General features: G+C 48.7%; 1 protein-coding gene across 1 annotated transcript in view; it reads right to left on the reverse strand.

Annotated features, from left to right (window-relative positions):
• Nucleotides 1-18995, reverse strand: part of CORO2B (coronin 2B) — a 132473-nt gene that overhangs the window by 27913 nt on the left and 85565 nt on the right. The gene's annotated exons all lie outside the window — the stretch shown is intronic.

Below are 18995 nucleotides of genomic sequence, written 5' to 3' on the forward strand. Positions count from 1 at the left end.
CAGGTTAGATGACAACTCCTCCAGGAAGTCTTCCCTGATCTCTCAATGGGTTAAGAACTCTTCCTCTGTGCACTCACAGCATTCTGGGCTTCCCTCCAATATAGCATTGTCACGTGGAGTTGTAATCTGTTTCTATTTGTGAGCAACTGAGGACACAGTCTGTGTCTTCCTTGTCTGAATGTGCAGTCCTAACAAGCTGGGCACATAGGAGACACTTAGTACATGACCTGAAAGACATCCTGTGAGGGGGATGGAGTCCACAAAAGAGGGAACATGCATGTGGGCGTAGGGGTAGGGAAAGGTAGGTCCATGCTTACTGGCTATAAAGGTGGCAGGGAAGGGAAGGAAAATTGTAGGCAGAAGCTGTGTATCCATCTTTTTAATACTAGTTTTTTGGGGGTTTGGAGGAAAGAGGGAGAGTTTTTCCAGTCACTGCCCACCTACTAATAGTGGTTAGGTGGTCAGAGGAAACTCAGGCAGGCCATAGCCCACCCTCCTTCAAGTTCCTTGACCGAAAGATGAGGAAGACAACCAATTTCTGCCAAGCCCCTGCTACACGTGCCTCATACTTCACTAGTGTGATGAGATGAGAGTGATTTCAGGGTGTCGTCCTGCCATGACCTCTCCCCACCCACTTCCTGCCAGAATCTCCATCAGCTCATTTCCAGGTCCTCTGATTTTTTTTTTTGTTTTTTTTTTGTGTGACACAGCAATGGCGGTATGGTTAGAGAAAAAACAGACCTAAGAGAAAATGGCAGTGGGATGGAGGGTGAGGAATGAGGCAGAGAAAGAGAGAGGAAAAAAGCCTCAGAGGTTGTACTCCAGAGAACTTCACTGAGACACTGCATATCATGGGAGAATTAGAGAATGGAGGAAAAGGATTTGGGGAGCAGTGCTATCAGTTAGGAATGGGATCCCCTTTGACATTCCACGAGGGATATATTTTGGATTGGAGTATTTTTTCAATTACTTTCAGGAGGTAGCACTATGTTTCTTTAAATGAGACTTTGAGCAGAGACTGAGCCACAATATGGCCCTGGGATTTATTAGGGTTACACATCACCTTCTTTAACTCTCGCGACAACCCTGTGGATTCGGCATGAGGAAGTTAAGGCTCAGCAAGGTTTAGCAACAAGCCCAAGGTTACCCAGCTGAATGTGAAACTAGGATTCCCACACAGGGGTGATCCTTAAGGCTGAGCTTTTGGAATTCCGGCCTGTTGTTGGCCAGGTCCTTTCCTCCAGCTCTGACTTCCATGGGCAGACAGGCCCTGCGCTGTCTGCTTCCACAGCTCACTTACTCTCTGACAGAGCCATTCCTTACATCGGATCTCAGAGGCTGCATTGGAATGATCCCTGAGCAAAGCCGTTTGCACCAAGCTTTTGGCACCTAGCCCAGCCCAGGCAAATGTGAGGGGCGCTGAATCAGTCAATAGGTGGCCATCAGCTAACAGCAGCTCTGGCCAGCAGCTTGTGGGTGATGCACTAGAGGGACCATGAAGCAACATCACTGGAACCTATTTAGAATGGGGCGTGGTCAGAGCCCTGCCTTGGGGAAGGAATACGTCTTTTTAAAGCAGAGAATGATCCTGAGGTAATGTATACATCCCAGTGGACCTCCCTTTACAGAATGGATGCGTCCCCAGTGAGCTAGGTAATTATAAGCATCCTGACTGGATCACAGTGTTGTTTATATGAATGGAGACCCAAGAGTTGTGCAGTACACAACCTGCTTGGCTATGTGCGGCAGCCCTAAAGGGAAGGCTTTCAACCTGGCAGCTCAGGATTTCCTGCATCCTATAGGAGGGTTCCACATAAAATTGTGTTTGAAAGACAAGTTCCGTTGCTAAGAAAGAAAGTTTGAATACCACTGCTTTATAGAGAAATCCAGCAAATTAAAACTACAATTATTAACTCCAGGAAAAAAAATTGTATAAGAAAACTAATGCAATCATAATGCATAATGACTGACATATAATATTTACATAGTTGTAATAATGTGAATCCAAAATATTTATTTAAATAAGAGTTTTGCTATACTATGCTGGGAGGACAGAGGTATGGAAACTGTGTGTGTGTGTGTGTGTGTGTGTGTGTGTGTGTGTGCGCGTGCGCGTGCGCAGTAAGAGGGGAGATAGAGCTGGAGGAAAGCCAGATCTCCATCTTCCATAATAGGACGTCAATAGGCAATGTTTAGGATTTAAAAAATCAAGATGTGGCTAGAGGGATTTAAAAAAATCCCTCTAAAAACATGTAATTAAGAAATATGGGGATAAGTGCAAAAAGAAACGGCTAAAAGCAGTGAAAATAGCCACCTTTAGGGGGTGGGAAATGAGGGGAGCAGCAAAGTGGGACAGGGATGGAGGGTAAAGGCCATGTTGTGCTGCTAAGTGTTTAACAACTGGTTCTCCAGGGGAAAAAGGCCCTGGTTTGTAGCATTTGCCCATTTGAGTGGTGTAAATATTCCCACCATGGCTAAGTTCAAGTTGCGGGGTAGTATCACCCAAAGGCAGAGTGAGAAGAGATTCACAGTCGTACATATTATGTAACATTTCTACCATATAGACAGAGTCATCCCTCAATATATGTGGGGAATTGGGTCCAGGACACGAGTTTACCAAATTTGCAGATGCTCAAGTCCCTCATGTAAAGTGGCCTGGTCTTTGCATATAATCTACGCACATCCTCCCGTATATTTTAAATCATCTCTGGATTACTTGTAATCCCTAATACAATGTAAATACTATGTAAATGGTTGCTATACTTTATTGCTGAGGGAATTATGACAAGAAAGTCTGTACATGTTCAGTGCAGACACAACCTTTGTCGGCCTAACTACATAATACATGTCAGCAACAATGTGACTTTTTTTCAAATATTTTCAATCCGTGGTTGGGTGAACCCTGAATATGGGAGGCCAACTGTATAATAGACATAAATAACTTCAAGAATGCAGATTCTGGTAAAATAATTAGGAAGCATAAGTTTTTAATATTTAATACCTCTGGTTTTAAAATAAATAAATTGAATGTTTGCATAATTTAATTTTAAATAATGGCCTTGCAAAACTCCTAACAATTTGACAGGCTCTCACAAAACTGACTCCATCACATAACTGTGGGGCTATAAGCCTCGTCGTACTGTTAGGCTTTATGAACTCTACAATTATTACTTTGCTAGATAGAAATATTAAAGAGTGAACAAATAAAATGTATGTACCAGATGTTCTAAAGGAAGCTTGTTCTGAATTTTTTTTTAAAAATGGGAATAATCCTCTCCCCAGCCCCCCAAAACACCTTTGTTTTCTGTTCCAATTTCTTTATGGGTTGTGAGTAGAGACCAAATCTGGATCTGGTTCTTAACTGCTACACAATGCTATCTTCTCATACTCGTACACGTGCTACTACTCATACCAACACTAGTAGCTATTATTAATATACCATATTAATGTAATCAAATTTAATCCTCATAATCCCATCTTACAGTTGAGAAAACAGGTGTAAAGAGCTTCTAAGGAATGGAATCAAGGTTTTACAGTGTTTCGTACCTTAGAATCACTGTGTAGAGGGTCCGCTCACAGCTCTGTTCCAGTAGTAAGGTTGTCAGGGGTCCTGGGTCTCACCTACCACCTGATCCTTGAACCTCAAAGAGAGCTTCAGGCTCACCAGAGCTGGGGCAGAGACCTTGCTGCACGGGGTAGGGTGGGGAAGCCTGTTACTTGGTGTCTCTACCAAGAAACAGGCTGTCGGTGGGTCATGTCCTTTGCCTCAAAGGACAAATCCAGCCTCCACTGGCTGGGACAGACCTTCATCAAATGTTGGATAGCAACTGTGGCATGCCTGAGCCTTCTCAAGAAGGAGCCTCGTGCTAGGGGTCAGGCTGTATTTCAAATACACCCTATCTGCCAAAGACAGAGTTGAAAGGGGCTGAACGCAGGCCTCTCTACAGGGTGGGAGGAAGTGTGAAATAGGGAGACTTTCCTGCAGGTCCATTTGATAGGGTCTCAAAGACTTTTAAAAGATTCATAGCCTTTGACCAATAATTCCACTTTGGGAATTTATCCCAGGGAAATTAACGGAGAAGCACCCTAAGATGTTCACTGCTGTGTTATTTATAATGGGGAACCATATAATAAATGCCCAACAATGGGGCATCGCCAAAATGAATTCTAGTACAGCAATGTAATGGAATATTATGAGCTCATTTAAAATCTTATTGTTAATGAATATTTAATGACATGGAAATTACTCAAGATCTAATGTTTAGTGAAACAGTCAGAATCAAATTATATACATAAAACGATCCCTACCTATTAAAAAAAATACATAGTCTATAAGAAAATACATCAGAATTTTAATAGTAGCAATCTCTGGATATTAGTGATTTCCAATTTTTCCACAACAAACACTTAAAACTTATTAAAAAGATAGATGTTACTTAACACACACACACACACACCCACACCCTATAGCTTTGATTGAAACATATTCCTCTCTGGTTTTGGTCAAACAAGTTTTAAAGAAATGAGATGCAGGCTGGAGTCTACCAGATTTACATGGTCAGAAGCTTTTGTGGGACACAAGTATGTTTGGTTATACAGGCTTCTCTATTCCTTTGTTACCACAAGAATGGTTTGGGAGAAAAAGATCCTTGAAATTGAAGAAAGTTACATAACTAATTGAAAGCGGGTTTCACTGTGTGTGTGTCTGTGTGTGTGAGTGTAGTGTGTGAGTGTGTGTGTGGTGTGCATGTGGGCAGCTGAGGCAAGGCCCTCCCTTGGAAAGGCTGGCAGGTGAGGCTCACCCAGCAGGCCACCCAGGGAAGTGGCGGGTGCCGTGGGCCTCAGTCCAGGCTTTATCTGAACCCAGTGAACTGACTGAAGATGAGATATTTTCAAAACAACCTGCATTGCAGCTTCAGCTTCCTAGAATCTCGCATCGTTGCAAAGCTGAATTTTGTACACAGAAGCAAAATGTTTTCTTACCTAGGGAATCAGCTTAGCGAGGCAGAAAGAACAGACTCTGAGCAGGAGGTAGGGTTTCAGGCCCAGTTCCAGCACCCACCCCGCCAGCTGAGTGACCTTGAACATGGATGACCCTGGCCTCTCTGGGTTTTCCAGATTCCTAGACCCTGGGCTAATGCCCTTTCTGCTTCTTCATGGCTGCTCTTCTTATTGTACAAAGCAAGGCACACCGGCAACCAGAGGGCTTGCTTCTGGTGTACCAGGACAGAACAGAGAGATCCACATCAAATGTGCTGTCAGAAAGACGCAGGATGGCAATACTAATGATAACAATGAAAAAGAATCATGGTCATAAGAGACCATTTGACAAGTGCTTATAAAGAGCTAGGCCTTTGTGCTAAGCAATTTATATACATTATTTTAACTAATTCTTGTAAAACCCTATATAGTTTTATGAAATCTTTATAACCCTCTTGTACCAATCCATTTTATGGATGAGAAAACTGAGCCCTGGGACGTGACTTGCCAAAGGTGACACAACTGGGAATCAAGGAGCTGCAATTTGCAGTCAGTGCGGTCTGGCTCAGAGGCACCTCAGCTATGCTGCCTCCTTTATCGGAATATAGGTGAGACATTTGATAAATTAGGAGGAAAAGTGGTCAGAAATCTGAAATAGGACCCCTCTAGTGGGGGTTCTAAGAAATGGCTGGCTGGCAACTCGGTGTGCCCCTGTCATGCAGGGTGTCAGGCGGGGTCTCTGGTCCCGCTCCCCACATAAGAACACTGGACATGGTGAGGCCAAAAAGGAACACCCACGGAGCCATAGATAGGGGAGTCATACCACTATAGTCTCACTGGTGGCTGGGTTGGAGACACAGGAAGCAGGAGCCACACGATCTGCAATCCACACTCCGCCCCTTGCTAGCTCAGCCACCATCTGCTTCTAGCCCCCATTTGCTGCTAGCCTAGCCAGAGCTGTTATATTAGTGGCCAATGGCTCACTGGTTACAGCTGACGGCCAACTAGCCACAGCTGATGGCCATCCAATCACAGTAGATGGCCATTTACTACCTGAGCCAGCACCTTTCCACATGAGGCAGAGAGCCTGGAAACTGCACTCCTGGCTCTGTCCCCACAGCCCCTTAACCTTCTCTTGGGAGACTGTTCCTTCCTTCCTTCTTCTCACTCAGGCTCACCCCTTTCCCTAGTGGTTCCCAGACTTTGTTACACTTTATTTATTTATTTTTTTAAACGTTAGTTTTTTTTAAGATTTTATTGAGGAACAATGTGTACTTCCAGGACTTTTTCCCAAGTCAAGTTGTTGTCCTTTCAATCTTAGTTGTGGAGGGTGCCGTTCAGCTTCAAGTTGTTGCCCTTTCAGTCTTACTTGTAAAGGGCGCAGCTCAGCTCCAGGTCCAGTTGCCGTTGCTAGTTGCAGGGGCACAGCCCACCATCCCTTGCGGGACTCGAGGAATTGAACTGGCAACCTTGTGGTTGAGAGCCCACTGGCCCATGTGGGAATCGAACCGGCAGCCTCTGGAGTTAGGAGCATGGAGCTCTGACCGCCTGAGCCACCGGGCCAGCCCGACTTTGTTACACTTTAGAATCACCTGGGAAGTTTTAAAAGTCCCCGTGCCCAGGTTATACCTCATATCAATTGAATCACAGCGTCTGGGAGCAGGGAACCAGGCATTGGTATTTTTTAACATTCCTCCAGTGATTCCAGTGGGCAGCAAAGTTTGGGAACCACTACCCTAGAGGCTCCCTGTTCTGCTGAGGCCCAGGGAAGCCCCTGCAACACTTGTGCATTTTAAGACAGGCTCAGAGGCTGTCTGCCTGTCAGTGTTACTGACGTGGGTGTGGAGGGTGGGGTGAGAAATCAAAGAACATCATTGCTCGTTTAATAAAGGCTCATTTACCGAAACCGCAGATAAAGCAAATAGCAAGATAAGAGTCACATCAGGAAGACCCCGGGTAAGGGATACTGCTGAACCCAGGAGACGGGTGATCTAATGATGCAACTCCAAGCTTCCACGAGGGAGACAGTTTTGGACAGGCCACTCCAGTCATCACATTCCCTCCTCTGTGTGCCACCCCACGCATCCCAGATCATTTGATTAGGCTGCTCGCTGTCTTCCTTACGCTCTCTCCTCTGGATGGAAGTTGATATTAAAGGAGAGATCGCCATTATAAAATGGGCAACGTAATCCTTCTCCCCAAAGCCCTGGGCAAAGGTCAGGCCCCTTGTGTGTCAGCCTCCTGGGGCTGAAGAAGGCCTTGACACTTCAAAAAGCACACACACATACGCGATCTTAATTTATATTGCACAGGGAAGGTGTGACTCGATAAACAAGGAAATTTGCCCTTGGTCACCCCACCTGGAAGTGACAGCCAGAATTTATGCAGGTTCAGAGCTCTGGGTACCAGCGTGGCCTTCTCAGCAGGGATAAGAGGGGTGTCTGTGTTCCTAAATTTTGTGTGCCCTTCATTCAAAGTGTGGGTGCTCCCATTCCAGGGTGTACCCAATTTGCCAGTCACTGTCCCCAGTCACACACACACAAACACACACACACGCCCATATAAGCTCCTCCCCACAGCCATTTCCACCCAGGCCTCTGACTCTGCTCTTTTCCTCCCTCCATCCCAATCAGAACGTGCTGGTCTCATGTTCCATACTTCAGGGCCCTGTTCTCTTTGGCCAGCTAATCCAATACACAAAAGCTTTCTGAGGGGACCCTGGGGGATAATGGGTCAGTCCATTTCTTCTTGCAGGTTGTCTATGTGCACACTGACAGGAGCCTTTCAGAGAAAGCCATTTGGCCAGAGGTGGAGTCTGCTGAGTTCTGCTTCTCAGGCAGTCTGCTAAGAGATCTGTTTTGGGTGGAGAGCTGTATTCACGCCAGAGCTCGAAGGATTGTCCTGGGGATTTCTGAAACGGGTCCACTGCCTTGTCTCCCTGCCTCTAATGTCTGCCCTCTTCCATTCTCTCTCCAGTGCATCTTACTTACTGTTGTCTAATTTTCTTAGAGTACAGCTCTGCTGCAGTAACTCTTCTGCTCCAAAATTTCCAGTGGCTCCCAATTACTAGACTTTAAAAGGCCAAACTCCTTACCCAGACATCAGAGCTATTGTGGTCCCAGCTCGATCCTGCTTCGACACAATCTGTCACCCCTGGGCCATACACATGCCATATACACATACCTCCACATCCTGCCTCCAATGCCCCACCACCTGGCTGATGCCACCTTTGGTTCTTAGTTCGTCCCTGTGCCCAGGGGTGCACACCATGAGGGCAGCGCTCTTGACAACATGTCTCCAGGGCCGCATTCAGGGCCTAGCTCAGAGCAAGGGCTCAAGCTGGGTGAATGAATGTCACCCCGTTTCCCACCTCTGCGGCTTAGCTCCTGCTGTTCCCTCAGCCTTGACTCCCCTTCCCTTCTCTGTGCATGTCCACCCTCGGCACCCAGAAAATATCACCTAGGGAACAGACAAACGCTCTCCCTTCCCCATGCTGGGAGATAATTCCAGATCCTACTCTTATGATCTTGAGAAAGTCTCAATCTGGGGCTGAGTTTGGGGGGAAATTCAGAGTCAAAGGCACAGTGTATGATAAAGGTCGTGAATGCTATGAAGTTAGTCACCCGTTAGACAGAAGTTCACAGTGATACTTCAAAGAGCCTCCTGATTTCATGACTTCCTGTTTTGATTTTTCCTCTCATTCTTTTATCTCTGTGTTTTTAGAAATGAAAAGGGTTTGCTGACTTCTCCAGTTAAAATCCCTGGGGGGTGTGTGTGTGTGCATGTGTGTGTTTGAGTGCGCACGCTGGCAGATGGGGTGGGAAAGGGCCCTTTGTGGGGAGGGGTGGGTTTGTTTGGAGAAGACCAGTAAAGAATTGTGTTTCTCCTGATATTTCTGCTCTTGGAGACACAATTGGTTCTCCAAGGCTCCAGGAGATGATGGGGAGCCCCCTTTTTCCTGGTCTTAGGAAGTGCCCTTTTTCAGACTCCAGGAGAAGAGCTAAAAGGCCCCCTGAGCTTGGGATGGGAAGATGTTGAGTAATAGTCAACGAGTGGGTGTGTGTGTTAGGGAGGGGCTGCCTGGGACCTCGGAGCTCATGCTGTCCCTGTGGTTTCCTGACTACTGCCCTCTTTTATAGAACCCTGGGCTAAAACACGTGAAGAAGATACGAAAATTCTACTGCGCCTGACAAATCTCCACGGGGTGGTTTCGATAGGGTGTCCTGGGCTGTGGGTTTCTGCCTCCAGTAGCTCACAGTCTATAAAGGAGATAGAGAGCTGGACAGTTGCAGGTTGGGCTGGGCTTTGGTGGGGAAATGGTGGGTCTGTGGGAGCATGGACGAGGGGCAAGAATGGGAGACTTTGAAATCTGGAAATCTTCCCTAGAGGCGGTGCCATCCACCCAAAGAATTGATAGCACATAGGTTGGGATGGCATGGGGTAATGCTTAAGAGACAGAAGGACCAGCACTGGCAGAGGCCCTGAGTGTATTTCGGAAAGCCAAATAAGTGGAGAGAGGCCACAGAGGAAGGTGCAGACCAGACAGTTCAGGAACTCGCTGGCCTCGTGAAGGAGTCTGAACTTTACTCCATAGGCACTGAGGAGCCACTGATGGTTTAATGCAGGAAAATGGACTGCAGGGGGACCCAGATGTGCGACTACTGCAGAGTGAGAATTATGCTATGCCTGGGGAGCCCAGAGACCTAAGACAGGGCACGCAGGGGTCCCTAGCCCAGGGAGCATGTATCCTGGCATTCAAGGTCTTAACTGTGATGGGGCCGGCGACTGCACAGGGAAGGCCAGTCTCCCAACGTCCCAGTCCCCGGATCATGTCCCAGTGTCCCAGAGTGGGGAAGGTGGGGGATGGGCAAAAATCTGTGACTTGGAAATGTGAAACAATTGGCAAAAAATACATGACATGTTTTGCAAATTGTGGGGAAAGCCTTAGTTTTGGTTTATAATGAGCAGAATAGCAAATTTCTGGTTCAAGCAGAAAATCCAAGGGAAAAGAGCACCCGTGCTATCTTAAGGCTGTCAACACTAGCACTGACCTTCTCTCCCTGCCATGAAGCCGAGTTCTTCTAGAAGGTGGGGAGCACTAGGGACACGGGGGCTGGACCGCTGTGGGGTTCAGCTACAGGCTCTTCAGTTTCTCCCCATTCTTGGCCCCAAATAGGCCTCATCCTCCCAGAGGCCCTGGCACGGAGAGAACCCTAGTGGACACCCACCCCAAACTGGGAGGGATGGAGGCACGGACGGCCCTGAGATAGAAGCCAGTCAAGGTCAGGAGCAGTTCCCAGGTCAGCCCTCTGCTTTTTGGCCCAGAGTCCTGGATGTCTGCTGTACCAGAGGCCATCTCAGTAGAGGCCCCAGCAGACCTTGTGTTTTTCAGAGGCTGCCAAGAGTATAAAAATCCCCTGTTCCATCTGCCGTCTGGCCCAGGAAAGATGGGAAAGGGGGACCCTCTCACCTGAAGCCTCTTCTGCAACCTCTCCGCATACATCTCCTGCATTGTGAAGGAAACTCATTCAGGGTTATTATTTTTTGCCCAGCCCACCTGGGGTTTGGGGAACATCACTAAATGGATGATCCCCATTCAGGAGTTAGGGCACTGGGGCTCATCTCAGCCCTGCTGCTCACTGGCTGTGTCGCCGGGGACAAGTGTCTGCCTCTCTGGGTCTCAGTCTCTCCCTCTGAAAAGTGGAGACATTCTGGAGGGGCAGAGATGACAAATACATGGTCCATGTGTCACCCCGGGCTCCCGTCTCTACAGCAGGCATTGCGAATGGCTCACGGGGGCCTGTCTGAACCCTGCAATCCTTCTCGGTGATTGGACTGGGCAAACGAGACGAAGTCTGCCTGTCTGCCTGGGGCCATGTGACCCCCTAGAGCGCTGACAGCTGTCCACATGTGAGCGCCTCACTAAGCCTCTGTGGCTCGGGGGCTGCTCTGCATTCAGAGAGGATTCCCAGGGGCCTCTGGTAAGTTCATCCCCGTCCATGCCTTCACATCTGCCCTTCCTGTCCAGCCCACCTTACACACAGCCTCCTCGAGGTGCCCAGCTGTCTTCCCGCTCGTCTCCTTGGTGCTTTCTCTTCTCAAACCCCGCTGTGAGATTGGCAGTTTCTATCTCTTGCATCCTGTAACTCCTCCAGAATTTTCCTTGGTTGTAATCATTTGTAGGAAGTTTGGCAGTTGGGCATCCAAGCCCCGTTCCTAATTTGGGGGACCCTCCCACTGTGTGATATGCTGATGGGATGCAGTGCCTTATCTTCCACCATGAGAGCTTAAGTGGGGCTCCTCTTACCCAGGGTCCTCTGCTAGCCACTGAGGGGACACGTGACCAGGCTTGGCCAATCACACCCTCCTACCCAGGAAGGCCAAGGACTGATTTAAGTCTCTGCTCTGGGCCCTCAGGAGCTGCTTGGTGCTCACCTGTGTTCCAAGTCTGGTTCTCCACTGCCCTCCGCCCCTTGAATTCGTGAATGCCCCAAATCCGTGTCTGCTTAATAGGGATAGGGTGACTTCCGTTGCTAGCAACCAGGAATCCTGACTGAGTCAGCTCCCTTGTCTCTACCTCAGCAGACCCAGCGCGTTTGCTTGGCCTCTGAGGGGCCCACACACTTTATTCCCACTCCACCCTCCCCCAACCTGACCGGCCAGTTTGCTCACCCCTAATGGGGTCACATGTCTCAGACTGTCAAGAGACAGACCCAATTTTACATATCAGGTCTTAGGTACCAATAAAATACTTAAATCTCTTTAAATTCTGATATTTTGAGGACCACACCTTTTTTCAGACTGTTTCTCACATCTGGAAGAAACGTCTTTGCCAGATCGTGTGTGTCCTAATCCCTGGTTTGGGAAAATACGGTCCCCGAATCCGGTGCTTCAGGACAGCCTCATTCTCCCCTCCCCCACTTGCCTCAGGGGCCCATCCTCAGAAAGACCTGCTCCTCTGGGCCTCTGCAGTTCTTAACCATTCACTCCTGCTCCTGCTAAGACGTCTCCGCTGACTCCTCCACATCTGTGATCTCCCTTATCCCTTGATTTCCCCAAACCTTTCTCCCCGTAACCCACTATTTGTGATAATATTGGCTATCATTTACTGAGTGCCTGCCACGTGTCAGACCTGAAACCAACTGGTATTTCAATAATTTACCACAGTCACTTTATGAAGTCCATATCATTGTGCCCATTTTACAGATAAAGAAACTGACGCTTAGTGAGATTAATTGATATAAAGCCAGGACTCAAGCCTCAGTCTATCTGACTTCTGAACTAGAGTGTCAGCTACATGAGAGGTAGGGCTTGGTCTTGTTCTCTGCTGTAACCCGTGTCTGGAATGGTGCCTAACAGATGGTAGGCTCTCAATAAGTTTGTGTCGAATTAATAATGCCATAAACCATGGATCTAATCAGGGTACAGTTAAAAGGGTTGTGTACTGCACAATTCAAAGCGGTACCAGTCACCTGGTATACAGCCTTATTTGGTGCTCTGGGCCTAAGCATGATGCTGCCCTGTTTCTCGATTTAGCACTGCTTTGTATTGTTTGCTTTATTTCATGAGTGTTGGTTGCCTTGCCCAAAAGGTTATTAGCACTTTCATCTTAAATAAGATAATCACGGAGGGTTCCCAGCAGAGTGTGGGATACAAGTGAAACCTAAGAAGCATAAGACATGCTTCTTCTGCCTGCTGGTCCCAAACACATTGTCAGTCTATATTCAGAATCAAATGATCCCACAGCCGCATGCTGCCAGTTGCACAGATGCTGCTTTTGTTGGCAGTGGGAGTGGATCACGGAGTGCCATCCACGCTCCCCTGAGACGAGCCACGCCTCTGCCTTGTCTCTTTGGGATTATCCACTGAGAAAACCCACCATCTATCAGGAGCATGCAGACCCGGCATGGGCCCAATGTCTGTCATCTTCCATGCCGAGACACCACCTAGACTGAGTCCTGGGCCATCACTGCCCACAGAGAAGCTGTGGCATCTGTTGGCAGAGCAGGGGACCTCTGGCTCAGACCCTCAGCCTTGCTCCATCAGGGACACCTAAGAGGCCACAGAAGGGGCTGCACCACCTCCAAGGCAATGACCCTGGGACCTCACTGGCCTTGAAAATGTCCTTTAAATGGAAAGTGAGCCTCCCCCAAACTTTAGGTGCCCCACCCCATCCCAAGCCGTCTCCTTGCTGTGTCTGCTGAGGTTGGGTGATCCTCAGGGGCTGAGTGGTGTGAGAAGGGACAGACTGCCCTCCAAGCTCCTAGGAACTGGGTCTAGTTTCATTGCTCACACCAATGAGTGATGAGCAAGTTCCTTCCTCCTGGAGCTGCAGTTTCTCCTGGGACAATAAACACAAGCTCACCCAACACAGTGCTTCACACCAAATAAGCACTCAATAAATACTAGTTATCAGTATCAGCTGCAAAATGAGGTTTGTGTCACCCCTCTGCCGTTGTTCTCTGCACACCCCCCAGGACCTCCCCTCCCCTCCCCTGTACTGTGCTCAGTGTCTCATGGCTCTGTCTCTCTGTGAGGTCTCTGAGGGTGGGGGTGTGTCTCACCTGTCCTTGTACCCCCAGACCTAGCATAGCCCCTGCCACACACATGCTCAGAAGTGTCTGCTGAAACATCGGCCATTTCAGCACTGACAGTCTACGGTTAGAAACTGAGCCTCCACTCATCTGCTCATCAAACATAGACAAGGACCCTCCCTGGGTTTGGCACTGGCCACCTAGAGATGAAATCCTCTTGAATGCCAGCTCCACGACAATCTATGTTTTGGTCACTGCTGTATCTCAAAACTGTAACACAGTCCCTGGCTCCTAGTAAAATCTCAATAAATATTTATTGAATGCATATGCGAGTGAGAAGCAGGTGACATTTCCAGAAAGGCCCATACTCTCGTCGTTAGCTCAGAGAGCCAAGGCAGGGACTGTCTCCTATTGTCAAGCAGAGCTGGGCTACCAGAGGAGCCAGGAGGGGAACACATCCCTTTTACGCCTGCCACCTGGCCTGTAGCCAGATCCATTATCTTTCCAGTCACTTGAGGCTACTCTAATTCTCAAATGATAAAGGGGACAGAGACCTGTCCTGTGTTCGGCGCTGGGGGATGCAGCCACAAAGGCTGGGGGTTGGGTGCGCAGCGCCTGCATGTCCAGGGGCTCCCCACAGGAGAAGATGTGGGCAGCTCCTTTGAGTTTGGCCCAGGCTGTCCCACCTGCCAATCCCTGGGACATTCTCAGTGGCTGCTGCCTTTTTCATTATTGCCCAATGGCCTTGTGGCTCCCTTCTGGGAGCTCTGTGTGAGGAGGGCAGAGAGGGCTCCCATCTGCACAGAAATTGAGGCTTCCTATTTCCCCAGAGCCCGCAGTCTGCCATGGAGCCCTGGGCCATTCTGTCTGAGTCCCCCCTGGGGCCATGTCTGGCTCAGTGGTCTCCCCAGACTGGGTGGGGAGGGCTCTAACCCACCCAGGGTTGCAGGGAGAGCTAGTAGCCAGCAGTATGGGTGCTGAGTAACTCTCCTGGGGATGTCAAGTGCATGTCAGACCTTAGGAAGGGACAGTGACACTTGGACTGCAAAGGGGGTCTCTTGTCGATTAGAGAAGGGCAGGAGGCCCCAGTAGGCAGGAGATTTTCACTGAAGCCTGCTCGCTGCTTGGGAAGGGGAGAAAGCCTCAGCCGCATCAGCCTCATGTCTTTCTGCCATTGTAGAGAACTTGTGGCCTGTTGAGCTAGGGAATTAGGTCCTGTTCCTGACATGGCAGAAGAGGGGACCCAGTCACCCAGCTATGGATGCAGGAAATAGGCAGGGCAGAGGGAAGGAGGAGGGATCAGTAGAGAGGAGGAGGAGACACACAGAAGGGGGATGGGCAGTGGGAGAGTAGCCCCTCTGACCTAGCAGGGCTGTTTCACTAGCAAGGGGGAAAGGGTGGCCCAGGGCGGCCAGTCTCCCAACACATAGTCACCAAGGCCTGTGGCAAGAACTGTTATTTCCTTTCTGCTTACAGAGGCCTTGTGTTCATCTGCCAAATAACCTCTGCCTCTCCAAGCAAATCCTTGAAACACTCCCCCGCCACCCCCACTCTGTCGCAGCTTCGTCATCCCTCCTTGCCTGGCATTTCCCAGAAAAGCCACTTCCTGGTTGCCCAAGGAAATTCATTAGAAAGGGGCCCTTGCTCCTCAGCCATGCCTGGTAAAGGGAGGGTCTCAGCGCCACCTGCTGTGTGGCCTTGAATTGCTCTGTCCCTGTCTAGGCCTCACTTATACCACCTGTACAATGGGGCTTTGTGCTGGGTGATCTCTGAGGTTCTGGAATTTTCTGCTTTGTGGAATCTGCTCAGGCTCAATGGGGTGAGCATCGAGAAACATTCAACTGCAAGTGAGGAGAGAGGCAAAGGAAGGGCTGAGGAGCAAGCAGGGGACAGATGGTCCAGAAGAGCTGGAGGGTGGACACGCAGGCCTGGCGGGGATCATAATCCCCGAGGTGCCATTAAAATCACAGATCTTGGGCTGCGTCCAGATTCACTGAATGAGTTCCTGAAGAACAAGCATTTTCAACACGCTCACCAAGTGGTACCAATGTGTCCAGACCAGCACAGAGGTAGCGGCAGGCCCCTGGGACCCACTGCTGCAGCAGCCCCAGCACCAGCTTAGAGTCTCATGGACCTGGGTTCAAGTCTTCCTCTGTGGCTTTCTGGGAATCATAGCCCCACCGCACAGGGGAATAGAGACAGTGTGTGGATGTGGCTGGCACTAGGTAGGTTTAGTCAGTGGCGGTTGTTCTTGCTATTCAAGCAGCCTCCTCAATCTCTGTCATTTCAGTCCTGACAGCTGACAAAAATGACCTTCAGTAGATTGGTCTAGGAAGGCAAAGGCCTGGGTGAGCCAGAAGGCGGTTCTGCTTGAATGTGAGGTCCCCTCTTGGAGTATCAGCGCAGCTCAAAATGACTCCCTAACTATGGCCCTTACCCACAGATGCCGAGGTTTGCAGTCATGTTCGCCTTCCCAATGCCACCCACACACCAAGCTGATTGGATCAGAATGAACATCGAATGCAACCATGAGCCAATTAAATTCCCTGACCACTCTATTTAAAGTTGTAACTACTTTCCACCCTCCCACCCGTCCCCTTTCCTAATTTATTTCTCTTCCTAACATTAATTACCTTTTATTATATTCTATGATTTACTTAATTGCCCCCCCCCCCGCCCACTAGAATGTAGGTCCTATAAAGGCCAGGATTTCTGTCTATTTTGTTCTCTGCTGGGTCCCCAGTGCTTTCAAAAGTGCCTGGCACATAATAGGTGCTCAGTAAAAATCAGTTAAGTGAATGAATTCTCTCCCAGGTGATGCAGTAATTGCTAACATTTACTGAGTACCTACTATGTGTGTTTTCTAAGCATGTTAAATATGTATTAACTTATTATCTCCATTTTACAGATGAGCTGTCGAAGGTCACATGGGTGAGGGGCAGAATTCAAAGGTGTCTCACAGGGGCTGCGTGTGTTATGTGTGTGTATTATTCTATTAATGAGTTTGGTTGTGTGGTTTACAAACATGTTTATAAACATGTTACTTGAGTCTCACCACTGCCCTACGGGAGGTATTATTTCTCTAATTTTAGAAATGAGAGAACTGAGGCTCAAAAGGCTGACTTTACTTCTCAAAGTTGTGCAGCAAAACAGTGGCAGAGCTGGAACTAGAACCCAGGACTTCACAGCCACCCCCCAAGTCCCCAGTTCTTTCCAGAGACTAGGGCACCCCTCCTATATCTAGATGACGCTGTTCCTGCCCTCAGCAGCTTACATTGTCCTTGGGGAGAGGAGCTAGAGGAAGGGATACATAGGCTGGCTCAAGCAGGGGCTGACCTGACCGAGGAAGGGAATGAATACAAGCTTGTTTTCCCTCAGTTACTGTGAAACCCTCACAAAGGACTGACAGCAAAGCAGAAGGCAGACACTGGGAGTGGCTCTCTGGAGTACACTGAAGGGGGTACAAATACTCCAATTCATACTGGATTAGAAGTATTTTTGCCATCATGGCTTCCTTCTTCAGATTACCTTCTGCTCTATTTCCCAATTAAAGTATGGTTCATAGAGCTGAGAACAATACTGTATTTCCAGCCCGTGGTCTGACCAGCACAAAAGGGAGGGGGAAGATTTCTTCCTTCTTTCTTGCCTCTAAGATCTAGCTGCCTGATAAAAGAATCTCTGACTCTCTAGTTGACTCATCTCTGAAATTCCACCATTAGTGATTCATTCCTTTGGTGCCACAACTTGCTGCTTTTAACTTACAGACACTACTGAGGAAGACGTGGGAGATGTTGGTCTTTCTGAATGAGCTTTGGGAAGTTTCCCAGCAGCAGATTTGAGGGAAATGAGCATAAAGGCACTGGTGGAGAGGAGGGGATAAGAGAGAAAGAATAAGGTGCCGGGGGTCAATGCAAACTCTTAACCTCAGACCTTACCTGCTGACTCACTGGGCATCACTGAGTCTGGTGCTCTTCTGTGTCCCCAGGGGAGCATCTATCCATGAACCTCTCTGGTGGTCAGAGCCACTGCCCCTCATCCCAGAGAAGGGAGGGAATTTGTTCTAGGTCACACAGTGAGTAAATAGGCGATGGATATGTGCAGGGCCACACCCAGGTTTTCAGACGCCCAGTCCCAACCTTTTCAAGTCTGGAGGCCCTACTCTCAGCAAGGGAGCAGGAAGATCACACTGAGAAGACAGGGCACACACCAGTTACCTGAGGACAGTTCACATGTTACATGTTACAGACATGGATGGGGCAGTCCACTGATCTCACCTGCCTTCTACATCTGTGCAGGGGATGTCCCCACTCCCTGTCCTAAAGCCCCCAGCAGGGAGCTCTCAGACCCCAAAGTGTTGCTTCCTATCTGGATTCCTTGCCTGGCCAGAGGACAACACAGTGGCCAAACAGGGGAAGCTGTGCTACTGACATTCTACCAGCAGAGGGCGGTGGCTGCACTGCTCTCAGCCGCATCCAGAAATGTGGATTGGGAGGAAACCAGGCCAACCAGCTCTTCCTAAAAGTCAACCATTTTTCTCTTTGCCTGCTCTTGGGAGTCAGAGTCCATTTTCTAGTTGCATCCACAGTGCTATGGGACTTTGGGCAAGACAACTTCCTTCTCTGGGTCTTTATTTCTTACTTATAAGACAATGGGATGGACCCTGATCAATTCTAAGGCTCCTTCCAATTCTGACATTTCAAATGACATCTGTTTCCCAGTGATTCCTTAAGGCAGGAGACAGGACATTCTATCCCCCCCACTCTTGACTTGGGTTTCCAGTACTCACAGGGGCTCCCGGGTACTCCTTTCCCCACCATTCAAGCTCTAGCTTGTTCTTAGACCTTTTCCCTTGGAGTTTGGGTTCTCCTGGCTGCTATATGCTCACACTCACCTCCACCTGAGCTCATCTTCAGCCCAGGCCACCCCTGACACTTTCCACCAAGTGCATATGACCCAAGTGCCAGGTAAGGGCTGCAGCAGGTCACTGAGCTCACTCCCTGGCTCTCAGTCACACCTGTGGTCCTACGATGCCTGGCTACTTGGTGGAGAGAGGGGAGGACAGGTTCATGGGGGGGCAGGTCCCCACCTCATCACCTGGAGGCACCTTGATTTATTTCATTCCCTTTTCACTTCCCAAACCTCTCCATCCTGGATGGGATTCTTCCTGGGTTTCGTGGTACTTTTTCTTCTCACTTCCAAAATGAGGCCACTGCATTACTTGTGGTTTCTTTTCAAAGTCAGATAAACACACTGTCCTTAGACATTTTTGTTTTAGCTTCAAAAGTTATACCTACTCAAAGAAGACAACTTGAAAAAATCCCCACAAAGCGTGCACGGGCCGGTGCGCGTGCACACACACACACACACACACACACACACACCTCCACATGACCAAGTTGTTCTACTATCAACAAGTTGTTCACCTGGGATAATCTCTATTATTTTTGATGTACGTCTTCCCTAAGCTACACTCAGTGAACA

The sequence above is a fragment of the Rhinolophus ferrumequinum genome, chromosome 6, assembly GCF_004115265.2.
Source record: "Rhinolophus ferrumequinum isolate MPI-CBG mRhiFer1 chromosome 6, mRhiFer1_v1.p, whole genome shotgun sequence".
Classification (NCBI taxonomy): Eukaryota; Metazoa; Chordata; class Mammalia; order Chiroptera; family Rhinolophidae; genus Rhinolophus; species Rhinolophus ferrumequinum.